The sequence below is a fragment of the Bombus pascuorum genome, chromosome 2 (assembly GCF_905332965.1).
Source record: "Bombus pascuorum chromosome 2, iyBomPasc1.1, whole genome shotgun sequence".
Lineage (NCBI taxonomy): Eukaryota > Metazoa > Arthropoda > Insecta > Hymenoptera > Apidae > Bombus > Bombus pascuorum.
In genome coordinates this window covers 19,301,391-19,313,711 of record NC_083489.1, presented here as the reverse complement: position 1 = coordinate 19,313,711, position 12,321 = coordinate 19,301,391, and the positions used below count along the sequence as shown (strand labels likewise).

Genomic DNA, 12,321 nt, shown 5'->3' with positions numbered 1-12,321 from the left:
CGTAAAACGCGAAAATAAACTCTTCAATGGCAACACGTATTTATACACTAACTGTGAATCAATTTTAACTACGGATACTCTCAACAGAAATAACACGATTTCTGTAAAGTGTAAAGTTCAAAAGGTTAGTCCGAGAATCGAGTTTGCTCTGTGAAAAGTGACAACGTTCAGTTTCATCTGTTGTTCCTCCCCTCCTAGAGGTTATTTATAGATAAATTTCGATTATATCGATAGCAACAGAATTTTTCTCTACGAACAACATTGTGTTGAATAAAACTACTTAAGGGACATTTACAGTCGATTTAAACTCCAAATACAGAGAAAGTAATATCATGTCGAAAAATTAAAAGTCGGGCAAAAGTTCATGTATATTCAAAATTAGCATTTTGCGATGAAAATACGGAAAATATTATATTAGGATAATTCGAATCGTCTTTCGAATAAATAATATCCCAGCTCGAGAGATCTCGCGTAAATATTAATTAAAACTCGCCGATGAAAAGACTAGCAGCTATCGATCAGTTTATACGAAGTACATACATACATACTTTGCGTTGAGGATGATGAGGCTGTGCTCGAAATGACGCTTGGAATACTTTCGACGAGAGATCCACTCGTGAAATACTTTTTGACGTTGATTGCGCGTACCCTATGTGTACTGGCGGTGTTAAATCGCGTTCAAGATTCGCCCGACTCAAACCTTCTTTTCTCGAATTCCGTCGCACGCTCCCTCTTCCACCCGGTGAGTTTTCAGTTAATCTGCCGTGATTTATGCATAAGTGCGATTAAAGCCGAAGCCCCTATTGATATGAGCAATAAATCCGGCGATAGAGATTAGCCCTGGTCACTAATAGTTGAGATTTCTCAACGGGTAGCTTTGTGGTCAAGCGTTCGTTGTTAAGTCTAGGACTGTTTAGTGTGTATATAGATGCGCCCACGGTGTCTCTAAATCACGTGGCCCGTAATAACGTATTACTTGAAGTAGCGCTTAATCCCGGGATGATTTGTGAAGTTTACAGATCGGCCATTTTAATACTTTAATAGCCAACCTGTCACCTTGTAATTTAATAGGTTCTATAAAAAGTTTCGAGAAATGAACAATAATATTATCACACCGATAGTATTCGTAGTATTATACATATATTCTTGATGCGTTAGATCGATGTGGGTAAAATGTCGATGAATGAAGTTTGAATTTGGTGAGCCATCAAATTTTACTATTCGTTAATTATCAACTACGTTAAAGAAGTTAAAGATTAAGAAGAAGGAAATTATTCTCAATTATGTGCATTGTATGTGAAATATTGTGAAATTGGATATTACGGTTTATGTTATATATAACTAATGTATCGATATGTTACAAGTTATATGTTAAAAAAATGACATTTCATGTGAACCGCCTTTCTAACGATATCAATTTAGTCATGACACTAAAAAGCATAACCTATCGACCTCTACTGTCAAGCGTGTTTATTTAATTTATTAAGTAGTCTCGCAAATAAAGAAATATTAAAGCGTCTTAAATTATACCAAGTGTCAAAAAGATTAAAAATTATTTGAATGTTAAGGAATGCCATATATGAGGATATAAAGACTCCACCTAAAGTATGTTTCATCGAAACAACAGGTGTACAAACAACCGTTCTAGCAGCAGGCGGGCGCATCACTACGATTCTGAATATTAACTTCTCTCTGCTTCGAATCGTATATCGAGATAATAACAGCGATTGGCCGGTGGTCGGTTGTTCGTTACGGTGTCGTAAATGTCACGTGTGACGATAAAAGTTTCTGACGAAACGCATTATACCCATTACCATCGGACCATTGACTGAAAGGAGTCATTGGGAGCATTTCGATGGCCGCTTAGCAGTTCGCGGTCGATAAATAAACATACTGGCCGCGGTTAATGGACAGCTTTCGATAATCATAGAAAAAAAAATATAAATAGAGAGAGGGTTCAGCGTAAAAGAAGTTCGTTACTCCGCCACGTTTCTCGTGTAGCACGAGGCGCGCCTGTTGTGTATATGTGTGGGGGGCGAGTTAGGGGCAGCACCCACCGTTTAACTCGTTGAAATCTGACGATGTTTAATGAGACGTCAAGAATTTGATGCGAGTTTCGAAAGCACGGTTGCACAGTACAGAAGAAGAGAGAGACCAAGCGCACACCGCGGGGCGGTCTTTATAAAGACGGCCTTTATATTTGACCGGTCGGAAATTCAGTGAGCATGTGGCAACGTCGGATATCCCTCTCTGTATTTCTTTCTTCCTCGGGCCAAAGCTCGATTCGTTGGCCACGCATCTTTTTCCAACAGCGCAGGGCCGCCGGCCGGCCATCGGGCCCCCATCGCGTTCTATACCCGTACCAGAAAGTTTCTTCTACCTTTACCACGCCACCACCTTACACCCCATCCACTATTCTCTTTTATTTTATTATTCGACCCGACCTCCAACGAGTTAGGCTGTTGCCTTCGTCTCTACAGAGAACCCTTTGCCTCTCACTCTCTTTTCTCCGACTTTTGCTTACTCTGTTTCTATCTCTCTCGTTCAACCATAGCCTCATCTTCCTCCCACCGTCTCTACCTTTCTCTTCGAAGCGATTCGCTTCGCGACTAACGAAGAAACTGGAATCTCGTTGTATGGATACGAAGAACATTCTTCTTCCTTTCACTCTTTCTCGTGTCTCCGCGTCTTTATCTAACATTGGCTAGTCCCCCCTCGCCTCCCCCTTTCATGCTCCCCGTACAATTAGTTTGCTCGAACTTGTACGGGCCAACGAGCGTTTCCCTACCATTTTCTATATGTATCATGGACGCGTTATCGATGCAGCCGGCGAGAGGCGCGCATATTAAAACTTGACGAGACTCGCCAGGAATCCAGGAAGAGGCGCTGTGAAGCAGCTAGCGGCGGACAGTGGGGGGAAAAGGAAATCGTATATAGCCGACTATACCGAGGGAAACTTTTCATAATGTTGGATGCTGGATCCGTTTAGAAATTTTTCAATCGTGCCCTCGGTATCGTGAACTTTGCATTCCTCGCGTCCTTCGCGGTTATTCCACGCAACCGGATCATGTGGAATAATATTGACTCGCATCAAGTATCCCTTTACGTTCTTGCATTTTTATACGAATATTCGGTATTACACCGCGCAGGTTATATATTTCTTACTCGATGCCACGATATTACAGGTGCTATTTCTCTCTTTCTATCTGCTTTTTCCCGTCCGGTCCGTTTAGTTCTCACGATAACGCGCCTTTGCTACGAGTCACAGGGCTCATAGGTCCGTGCGTTATCAACCGCGGGTGATAACGCGTGTACATTTGTGTTTATTTTGGCATGAACTTTTATGTAGTCACAGTCTTTTTTGTTTCTTTCAAGTTTTATTAAATTATAGCGAAATATAGTACAGTTTCATATCGCATCACATATAGAAAGGATTTTATAGTACACAACAAAATTACTTAATCTTTTGATTTTATAATTAATTCTGTCTTTTTCGTAACTTTCATCAATTTATTACATAAAGAAGATAAAAAATAAAATACATACGAACAGGTGAAATTCGCATTGAAATTAATAACATAGACGGCTCTTCCGTATTTAGCATCGTGTGAATTGCAACATTCTCAATAGATTCCGCGAATACCTAGCGCTCGTATATAAGTTAACCCGTTTGAATTTTTTATAGGCTCATCACCATATTTCTCTTTTGCCCTTTCGTTCAGCATCGAACAACGCAACATGTTGACCGCATTTAAATGTAAACGGGCGCGCACCTCTCTGACAGTTTTCGCGAAATATTTTCAAGTTTCCCTTCCCGCCTTCCCCCGGTTCCGGCATTATTTTGCGCAAAGAATCGCGTTAATTCGTAAACCGCAATGCAGTAGCTTCGCGTAATTGAAACCACTGTGTGTACCGATGTAACTACTAATGGTAACGGAAAGTCATCGGAAATATATTTTTATCGACCGAGCGGAGAAAATCGTGGGCTGACCATGGGCCAGAGAGCTTATTCCGAAATCAATCACGTTCACGCGCGATTGTTTTACCTAATACAACACACGGGGTACGTGACTGCCGTGAAACTGGCTGGCTTGTTGCCATGTTTTCTCGCACGGAAACGCTCGCGATCGGTTAAATGTTAATTAACATCCTGACCTTTAACCGATCGTTCATGTATACCTGGCGATAATCGCTGATTTCTAACCGTCTATGTATCTGGCATTAATATTTTAACGCGCTTTCCTGCACCTAGACTGGCTTACCGAGATGTTTGAGCACCTACTACAGAGAACTTTTATACGTAACGTATATATCGTATATGTTATATAAAAATTTTGGAAACTTCGTTAACACTGAAGAGAAACGACTGTCATGATTACTTTGGTCAAATTTGAAGTGAATGTGAAGATGTAGTAGAAGTTACAAGATATTTGTTGCAAATTTATATTTAGTAAAATATTATAATACAGCATGAATATTGGTCCTAAATGTATTGCCATATACGAAGTGGTTTTGGTAGATATTGAAATTTATTAATATGATATAATGGATTATTAATTGTTCGCTGATACACCAGCGTAATCATGATAATTCTTGATATATTACAAAGCTAATCAGATTTCAAAACGTTTCGCGTGACATCCATAAAATATTCATAAAAGTCTACAAATGGTTGGAATACTTTCGTGAATCTATGTATCTCTACTAGTCGTTGGTTTTACCTCGGGAGAAATTCTCGCGTATCGTTGCCGCGTAACCCGCCGTTCGAAACCGTAGAGAGATGAGTCAGTATGACGGTGGTAGAGCGAAGGATATTTTGCAGTGTAAAAAAAGTCTCGCTTAGCTCTCTCGCAGGGTGCAGAGGTCCAAAGCTATCGTTTTCTTGATTCTCACGAGAAGGCTTGCCCCTTGTATCGGTTTCATTCGACTCCTTCTGCCACACAGTAATTAGAAAACACGTAAACGAGTTTTCGGTACGTTAATTCCGAAGAACGTAATTCCGAGCGTTGCTGCATCCTGGTATCTTCTCTTCTCCCCCTCTTTCTCTCCACGCCTCGTACCCCTCTATTGGATGACCCCATGGACTTTCAGCCGCGCACACTCGCACGTATATATACGTATACTTACCTATGCGTACACATGTACACGGTTTATTGAACAGTGGGGATCGGTCGTTAGAAGTTAGAAACGGGGGGATCACGTGCGTTGCTTCACCGTTTCCCCGGTAATGCGTGCACAATCGCGTGTATCTCCAATTTTTTAAATGATCACGAATACACACAGGCTTGATAAATTTCCCCTCTGCATTCCACGTTTGTTTGTACTGGTCTTTTTTGCGCTTTTTTTCAGCGATGAATTTATATATAGAAAAGCAACGAGGAAGGCACTAAAGATAATATCGTTTTTCCAACGGTGACAAATAGGCGGTTCGTTGCGCGCCAACGCGGATCATAAATATTGAAATATTACACCTCTGTCGGAGTCGGTTGATTTTATAGAACATGCGTGCACGATAAGCGTTGTGTTACGCTATTTCAGTAACCATTCTCACGATTGTTCCAGGAACGTTTAGAACGCGTCATTACCATATAATACACAATTACCCACAAATCTGTATTACCCTGTATAAATTCCTTTCAGAAGCCACCTGTAGAAAAGACGCTGTATTGTTGTTCGTGTCCGCGATACGACGCGTCAGACGCCGCAAGTAGGTATTCATAAATTGTAGAAAATTAAAATTACTTCCAACAAGTAGGTTTTATTGCTGAAAAATAGTCGTCCGTATTTACGACTTCTTTTATAATCATTTCCTTTTTAATCTCATTCTAGGAACAGTAGTAGACATAATACAATCGAACTTCTAATTTCTGCCATATCTTCCGTAGCGTTTTTCTCATAAGTTTAATCATTCTCAATTGAAACTATAGAAAAAGATTCCGGTCATATACTTTTTTTTTCTTTACTGGATAGCAATGTTAAGATTCATTCACGTGTCAAGCAACTCAATACATTTTTATACATTTTTAGATTAAATATGTGTTCTTGTCACCTCTTTAAATTCAATACTTAAAAAATATCCATGTCTCAGCTGTTTTTCTTTTTTATAATACTTAATACATTTGTTACTTAAATTCAGAATTCTTATGTGTGAACATCAAGACATAATCTTTCAACTATTAACCGTACCATGTTAAAATACCATCTTCTGATCACCAAACGACACAAAAATCAGAAAATCAATGAAGATGAACTTATCGCGTTTCTCCTATGTGATCATCGATTTGAAACACTAGAAACTCCGTCGAACAGTAGCATTAGTATCGTACCGACGCGTCACAGCGAGAAATCGCGTACATTTCATATACATAAACGATCGGTGGGGCCTGTTTCAGCGTGCTAAAAAATCCATTCGGATCTAGCGGCGCTCTTGCCGGCGCTGTATTATGGAAATCAGTGGAATCGGAGTGCCGAGTATGCAAGACACGTGAATTAAACACGTAATACACCGACTCCGCAGTGTGCACCTGTCGCGCATGCAAATCACTTAAGCCGCTGAGCCTGCTCCTGCTCGGTTTCCAAGCTTTTTCGGCCGCGATGCATATCGCTGCGCGCTCGTTGTGCTCTCGATTGTAATGCGCGTTCTCTCTGCGTGTCCTTGCCACTTTTCTGTTTCTCCCTTTTTCTTATAGACGTATACGTGATAAGGTAGACTTATTCGAGTCACCTAAGCTTTTATATCATAAAATTCAATCTTGATCTTTGCAGAGAATAATTAAATTTGTTGTATATTATAGAACAACGCGATTCTTCGATATGATAACTTGCCTTATATCTCTACATCTGTTTCTGTTAAAATATCTATCGCTTTGTACAGGTAGCGTATAATAAAATATATTTTTGTAACGTTTTGCTTCCTATATTGCGCTTTGTTTTACTCAGCCAACTTACCAATGAATTCCCTGAAGTACGTTTGAAAGGCTTCTGCAGTGTTCATTTATCAGAATATAAACACGATGGAATAGACGGTTGATAAATGTCGATCGTTCTTTACCTAGCTTTTATACAAAATATAAAATATAAAATGTTGCTCGTTGAAAAATCACCTTCTTTCTATTGACAAATACCCGATTTGTTCCTTTAATAGATGCACTTGATGTGCAGCTAAAATTAGTATCAGCGACGCAGTATTTTCCAAAGTAGAAAATTAATTATGTTTAAATCTCGGCTGAATACGAATATACAGGACGTAATAGAACAAACAGACTGTTTAAAAAACTAAAAAATTATCGAACAAGTCAATATCTTCCTCTGTAAACCTCTCTCTTTTCTCTATCTCTTTTTACCATCATAATTTTCCGTCTCTCGTTCCCTCTGCTCTTCAATTCTCGTAACTTTCACCATGTTCCCTGTCTCTTCTTTTTTCCCCGTCTCTCGTAAAATTTGTCACTCTCTACGGCTCTTTGCTCTTCTACCTTTGCTGGCACACAACTTGCCGCGCCTGTAAGCACAATCAACGATTAGATGCAATCAGTTACGCTTTCTTTTTCCTTCGTGCGTGTCTCTGCGTCGTTTCTTGCTACAATCACTGGAATACTTTATCGATCGCATGTACACGTGATATTTCAGTTAATATTTACCGACGTTCGCGTTCCACACAGATTTTTCGTCCGCGATGTAACCATTACACAAATACAATCTAGACGGTGTATTCGTCGCCGTCGTCGTCGTCTTCGTTATTACATGCCACTACCAGTAACCGGAAGATCTTGTGCCCTGATAAATTACCCTGTAACGTAACCGGTGCGCTCGCCTTCTTCCGTCGTCCTTTCTGTGTCCGAGATACAGTCGGAGACAAAAATAATTGGACAGATAGCGAAAGGTAGGTATCAATGAAGTTTCATCGAATTAGTCCTAACGTTATATTGTACTGATATAATGAAGTTTCGTTAGTTATAAAGCAGCGAGCAAAAGGAAGTTTGAAATTCGTTAAGTAGTTAATAATTTCAAGAACTGTTAGTAATTATAAATAATTATTCGTAAGTAAGTTTGTGTATGCGAGTATATTAATGACTTTTCTGTTAGCTATTTTTCAGCATGTTGCTGACTGCTCTAGACTTTTCTCGTCAAATACAATCTGTCTTGTAAAATTGTGGTATCTATTGTACCACTTACGTTTAAATTTCCTTTTACCCGCTACTGTATATGCTGTGGTACGTACGTCTTATTTACATCTGTGTAAACAGACCGTATTTAACGAAACGTCGTCGATAGCTTATTTCCACCACCTATTTAACTTATTTTTGTCGCCGACTGTATTGTTCACCGAGTTTTCTCGTTCGAGGAAAATAGGTTCCAGCTGCATGAGGTAGGTCAGCTAGGGCTTCCTGTAAACACGATGAATAATCCAAATTAATGGTAAATGCATACCACGAGCGAATAAATTTCCACGAGAAAAAAAAGAAGAAAATATCTGAATACCACGCTAATTGAGACTCTGAAAGGATTAAGCTTATAGGAGATAATTGGTTTGTCATTTAGGTAGTAGGTCATCTTAAATTTCCAATTTTCCCTGTCCAAGTGGCTGTGAAACGTTGAAAAGCCGCATTTCCATGGATATAGTCAACATTCACCCGTTGAATTATGCTCGAGAGCTTACTAGACCCCGTCTTTCGAGAATATGCGTCACGCCAGTATGTTGTCATATATAGACACATACACGGTGTACCGGGATTTAAAATTTGGTAGATGTATTCTATGAGTATAATCAGGAAAAAAGTATTTTATAAACGTAGCTTATTCTAAGCTTTATCGAAAAGTTATAATAAAAATGGGAAATGCAAAAGGAACAATAAATAAATAGGATTATCATGCCATAAGACAAGAATAGATTTATAATCAACGTAATCATTGGCTGTTAATATATAATTCACAAGAAAAGTTGAGTTTATTACTGTGTTGTGTATTACGCAAAGCTGTAACAAAATTTAGCTGCCAAACTCTGGATCACCCTATATTATATAATATATTATACAAAACATTTTGAAATTTCACGAATAGTGAATGATGAGACAATTGTCACTGTTATGTTGAACAAATTTCAAATCAATCTGGAAATTTACATAGAAATTACAAAATATTTATTGCAAACGTAAGACACGTAATATATTTAAAAAAAAGGTGTTCAAATACTAACATAAGTCACTATATTTTTATACATATAACATGTTATAATTATAACCTTAAATCGAATTGACTAAATTTGTTAAACTCTGGGACACCCTGTATGCACATATACATATATATATATGGGTAGCAGGTATATATACGTGGCACGCATAATGATGCTTCCGCCACACATAAATTAACATCACGAGTGGCCGGCTGACCCGGTGTACGAGACAATTTTCTAAGAAATTTGTCAAACGATAATTCGAGCGGCTTCTCAAGTGTAAATTCAGCTCTCGCGGTGGCTGTCGACCGGTCGGTCCGCCCGGTATGCAAATAAGTTGGTCAAGATAGCCGAGCGATGAGAGAGGCGGGACGTGTCGTTATTCCGATACCATTGTTTGTATTTCATGGCGGAACGTGAATCATCGGTTACTTAATTCCGATAACGCCGCCAGCTACCGATGTCGGACGCATTTTAAACGCGCCTTGTCTTCCCTGCTGCCTGCTTCCAATGGACCGCCGTGACCGATTATACTGTGCGGAAGTCCAAGACTTGTATTGGCGAATATGTAGGCGCTTTTGCCTCGTCCTAGATAGGATGAAAATTTGGAAAATTATTATCACTTGTAGAAGGGATATACGTAGAACGAAAATTTAGAAAATTAGTTTTTTTTAAATTAGTATTATTGATGGAGGAGATATAAAATCGGCCACATGTTAAAGTTTATGTGTTTCTTAACAACTTAAAACGCAGCGAGAGACAAGGAGCTTCAATGTCTTAACCAGGATCGGACAGTTCAACGATTTAGTCATTTCTTCCGTTGAAAATATTTAACCGTTTGAGTCCCAAGCAGCGCGATCGCGCTGTTTAGATTTTGTGTCGAAAGTCCCAGTATTCTGTATTTCATTGTTATCTTCTGAATAATTTTTATTGAACAAAACTTGAAATTTTATAAAGTAATAATACGCGTATATAATAATATAGATGTATTTCATAAAAATATCGCGCTGTTTGCGATCTTTTGACCCTGTTTTTTCAAAGACCCCTAGGACTCAAAAGGTTAATATAGCAATTCATTGATGATTTTCGCAATCTGATATTCAAGCAATTCAAATCGATTTCGTAAGACGAGTAGAATCTTTGGTGTAGCTGCGTCAATCGTTGTCGCCAATTAATACTTCAATTTACAACCTCATTATATTCTTTGCACCAAGTATACATAGAGTACGATGCAGAAAGGTGTTTGATTTTATCTTTGGATTCTTTTGTGTCGAAGCTTTTTCTGACGCCTTTTCACGAGAATCGTCTTAAAGGCTTTTTGCTGAAAAATATTTAAAGCTAAGGTTTATTGTTCAACTAGAGGACAAAGAAAGCCTAGTAAACTGAAGTGACCTTCAAACAAGTCAAGGTCAAAGGAATGGTGACAAGCGTGTTTAGCCGGTGCAAATTTGTGTAGAGAGTAATGGATACATCTTGGTAGCCCGGTCCTGTTTAAATAACTTCTGCTCTCGCGCGACTTTCGGATTGTTTGAGGGTCATCGCCGTTACAGCTTTGTTAAATTTACTTCCACGGCACTGCAGTGTGCCCCATTTCTGAAATGCAAAACTATGTTTGAACGACCTTCTACGAGTAGCTAATTTTACATTTTCTCAAGTCAAAACGTTGCGAACGATATCGTATTATAAGTTAGTCATATCGTAAAATAATTGCTACCATATTGTTATTACCGAATTATATATATATATATATATATATAATTATATATATATATATATATATATATATATATATACGTTGATATAATCTCCTTATTCCCATCGAATAAAAAACAATTTAAAAAGTGTAATCGTTGCATAAATTGCCAAATTGTTAGAAAGAGACTCACAGAACGTTGTATGTATCTTTAGAAGCTCGTTTAACACAAAAGTATGGTGGATTAGTATTTGTGGAAATAAGCGAATATCAGGCAGCTTATCTCTCTAGAAACGCGAAAGAACCGTAAAGCTTTCGATGTATACGTATCGTGTAGATGCTTCAATACAGAAGGCGATTTTGTTGAACATCCACCCGTGAGACGTGAGCATGTGCGCCCGCGCGCATCGCTGAAAGCCACATTTAAAGAGATATTCGCGGTCTGTATTGTGTAACTCCTTCATGAGAGTTACATTTCCTTGGATATATTTGTTACGGGCAAAATTGTATGATACGCGCTACTTCCCACGTGGAATTTACAACGATCCTAGTTGGGTCTCTTTCGAATAATTACAATTGCTGTTCCGCAACCGGTAGAAATTCCCCGAAATACGAAATCATCGCGTCTACGAGTATTTTACTTTTTTAACGTGCGCACACGCGTACAAACTCACACGTGTGAATGTGCAGCAAACAGGAGCTGCGTATCTTCATTAAATTAATTGTTAATTTACCAATGAACGCGGAGTACAATTAATTTCTTCGTGATACTTGTTGCTCATTAACGTAGAACAGACTTCAGATTCCGTTGCTTCCTTCGTATACATCGATACGTTGCGAAACATAGGTTTTTCTTGGTGCTGCGATTTGATTGAGCGATCTCTTCATTTGTCTGCAATTAATATTATTCCATTTAGGTAGGGATGTGTATTTACTATTACAGGTTAGGGTCTTTTGTAGTACCATTAATTTATACCTTTTTTTATATTTGCCTTTAGCTACCATAGTTGTAGCGAAGAATTTCATGTAATTTGGACTAAATCCTTCGAAACTTTCCGAAGCCAAGTATTCCATAGTGAACCGTTACTGTTCCATATTTTCTAAATATATTTGTTTTTAAACAACCCGATTAGAATAAAAATAACAGCTCATTGAATGGTAATTGTCTATTTAGGATCATCGTAGCCGACTGCCTGCTACTGTTCCACCATCTATCTCTTCCACGCCCAACTCCACCCCATTGTTTGTCCTAAAGACAGATATATAGGTGTACCTTGAGAGATGGCGTCATCCCTAACGCTGTTCCTACAAATATCACCCTAAAAGTATATCGGCCAGTGTACACAGTGATCTTTTCAAGTTACAAATGTTATCCAATCGATACCTTCGTGAATCAGGATTGCCAATCATACTCGATGTGTCAAAGGCTATTGATGCACTGCAGTAGCGAACCAATCCC

General features: G+C 38.6%; 1 protein-coding gene and 1 long non-coding RNA gene across 2 annotated transcripts in view; one reads left to right on the top strand and one right to left on the bottom strand.

Moving 5' to 3' along the window:
* The window catches only part of LOC132916873 (uncharacterized), a 122,133-nt gene that overhangs the window by 2,844 nt on the left and 106,968 nt on the right, over positions 1-12,321 (top strand). The gene's annotated exons all lie outside the window — the stretch shown is intronic.
* Positions 6,844-8,112, bottom strand: LOC132916343 (uncharacterized). Its single transcript, XR_009660080.1, has 2 exons — positions 7,638-8,112; positions 6,844-7,498 (listed from the first exon to the last, which is right to left on the bottom strand). It is a non-coding gene; the product is annotated as an uncharacterized LOC132916343 (long non-coding RNA).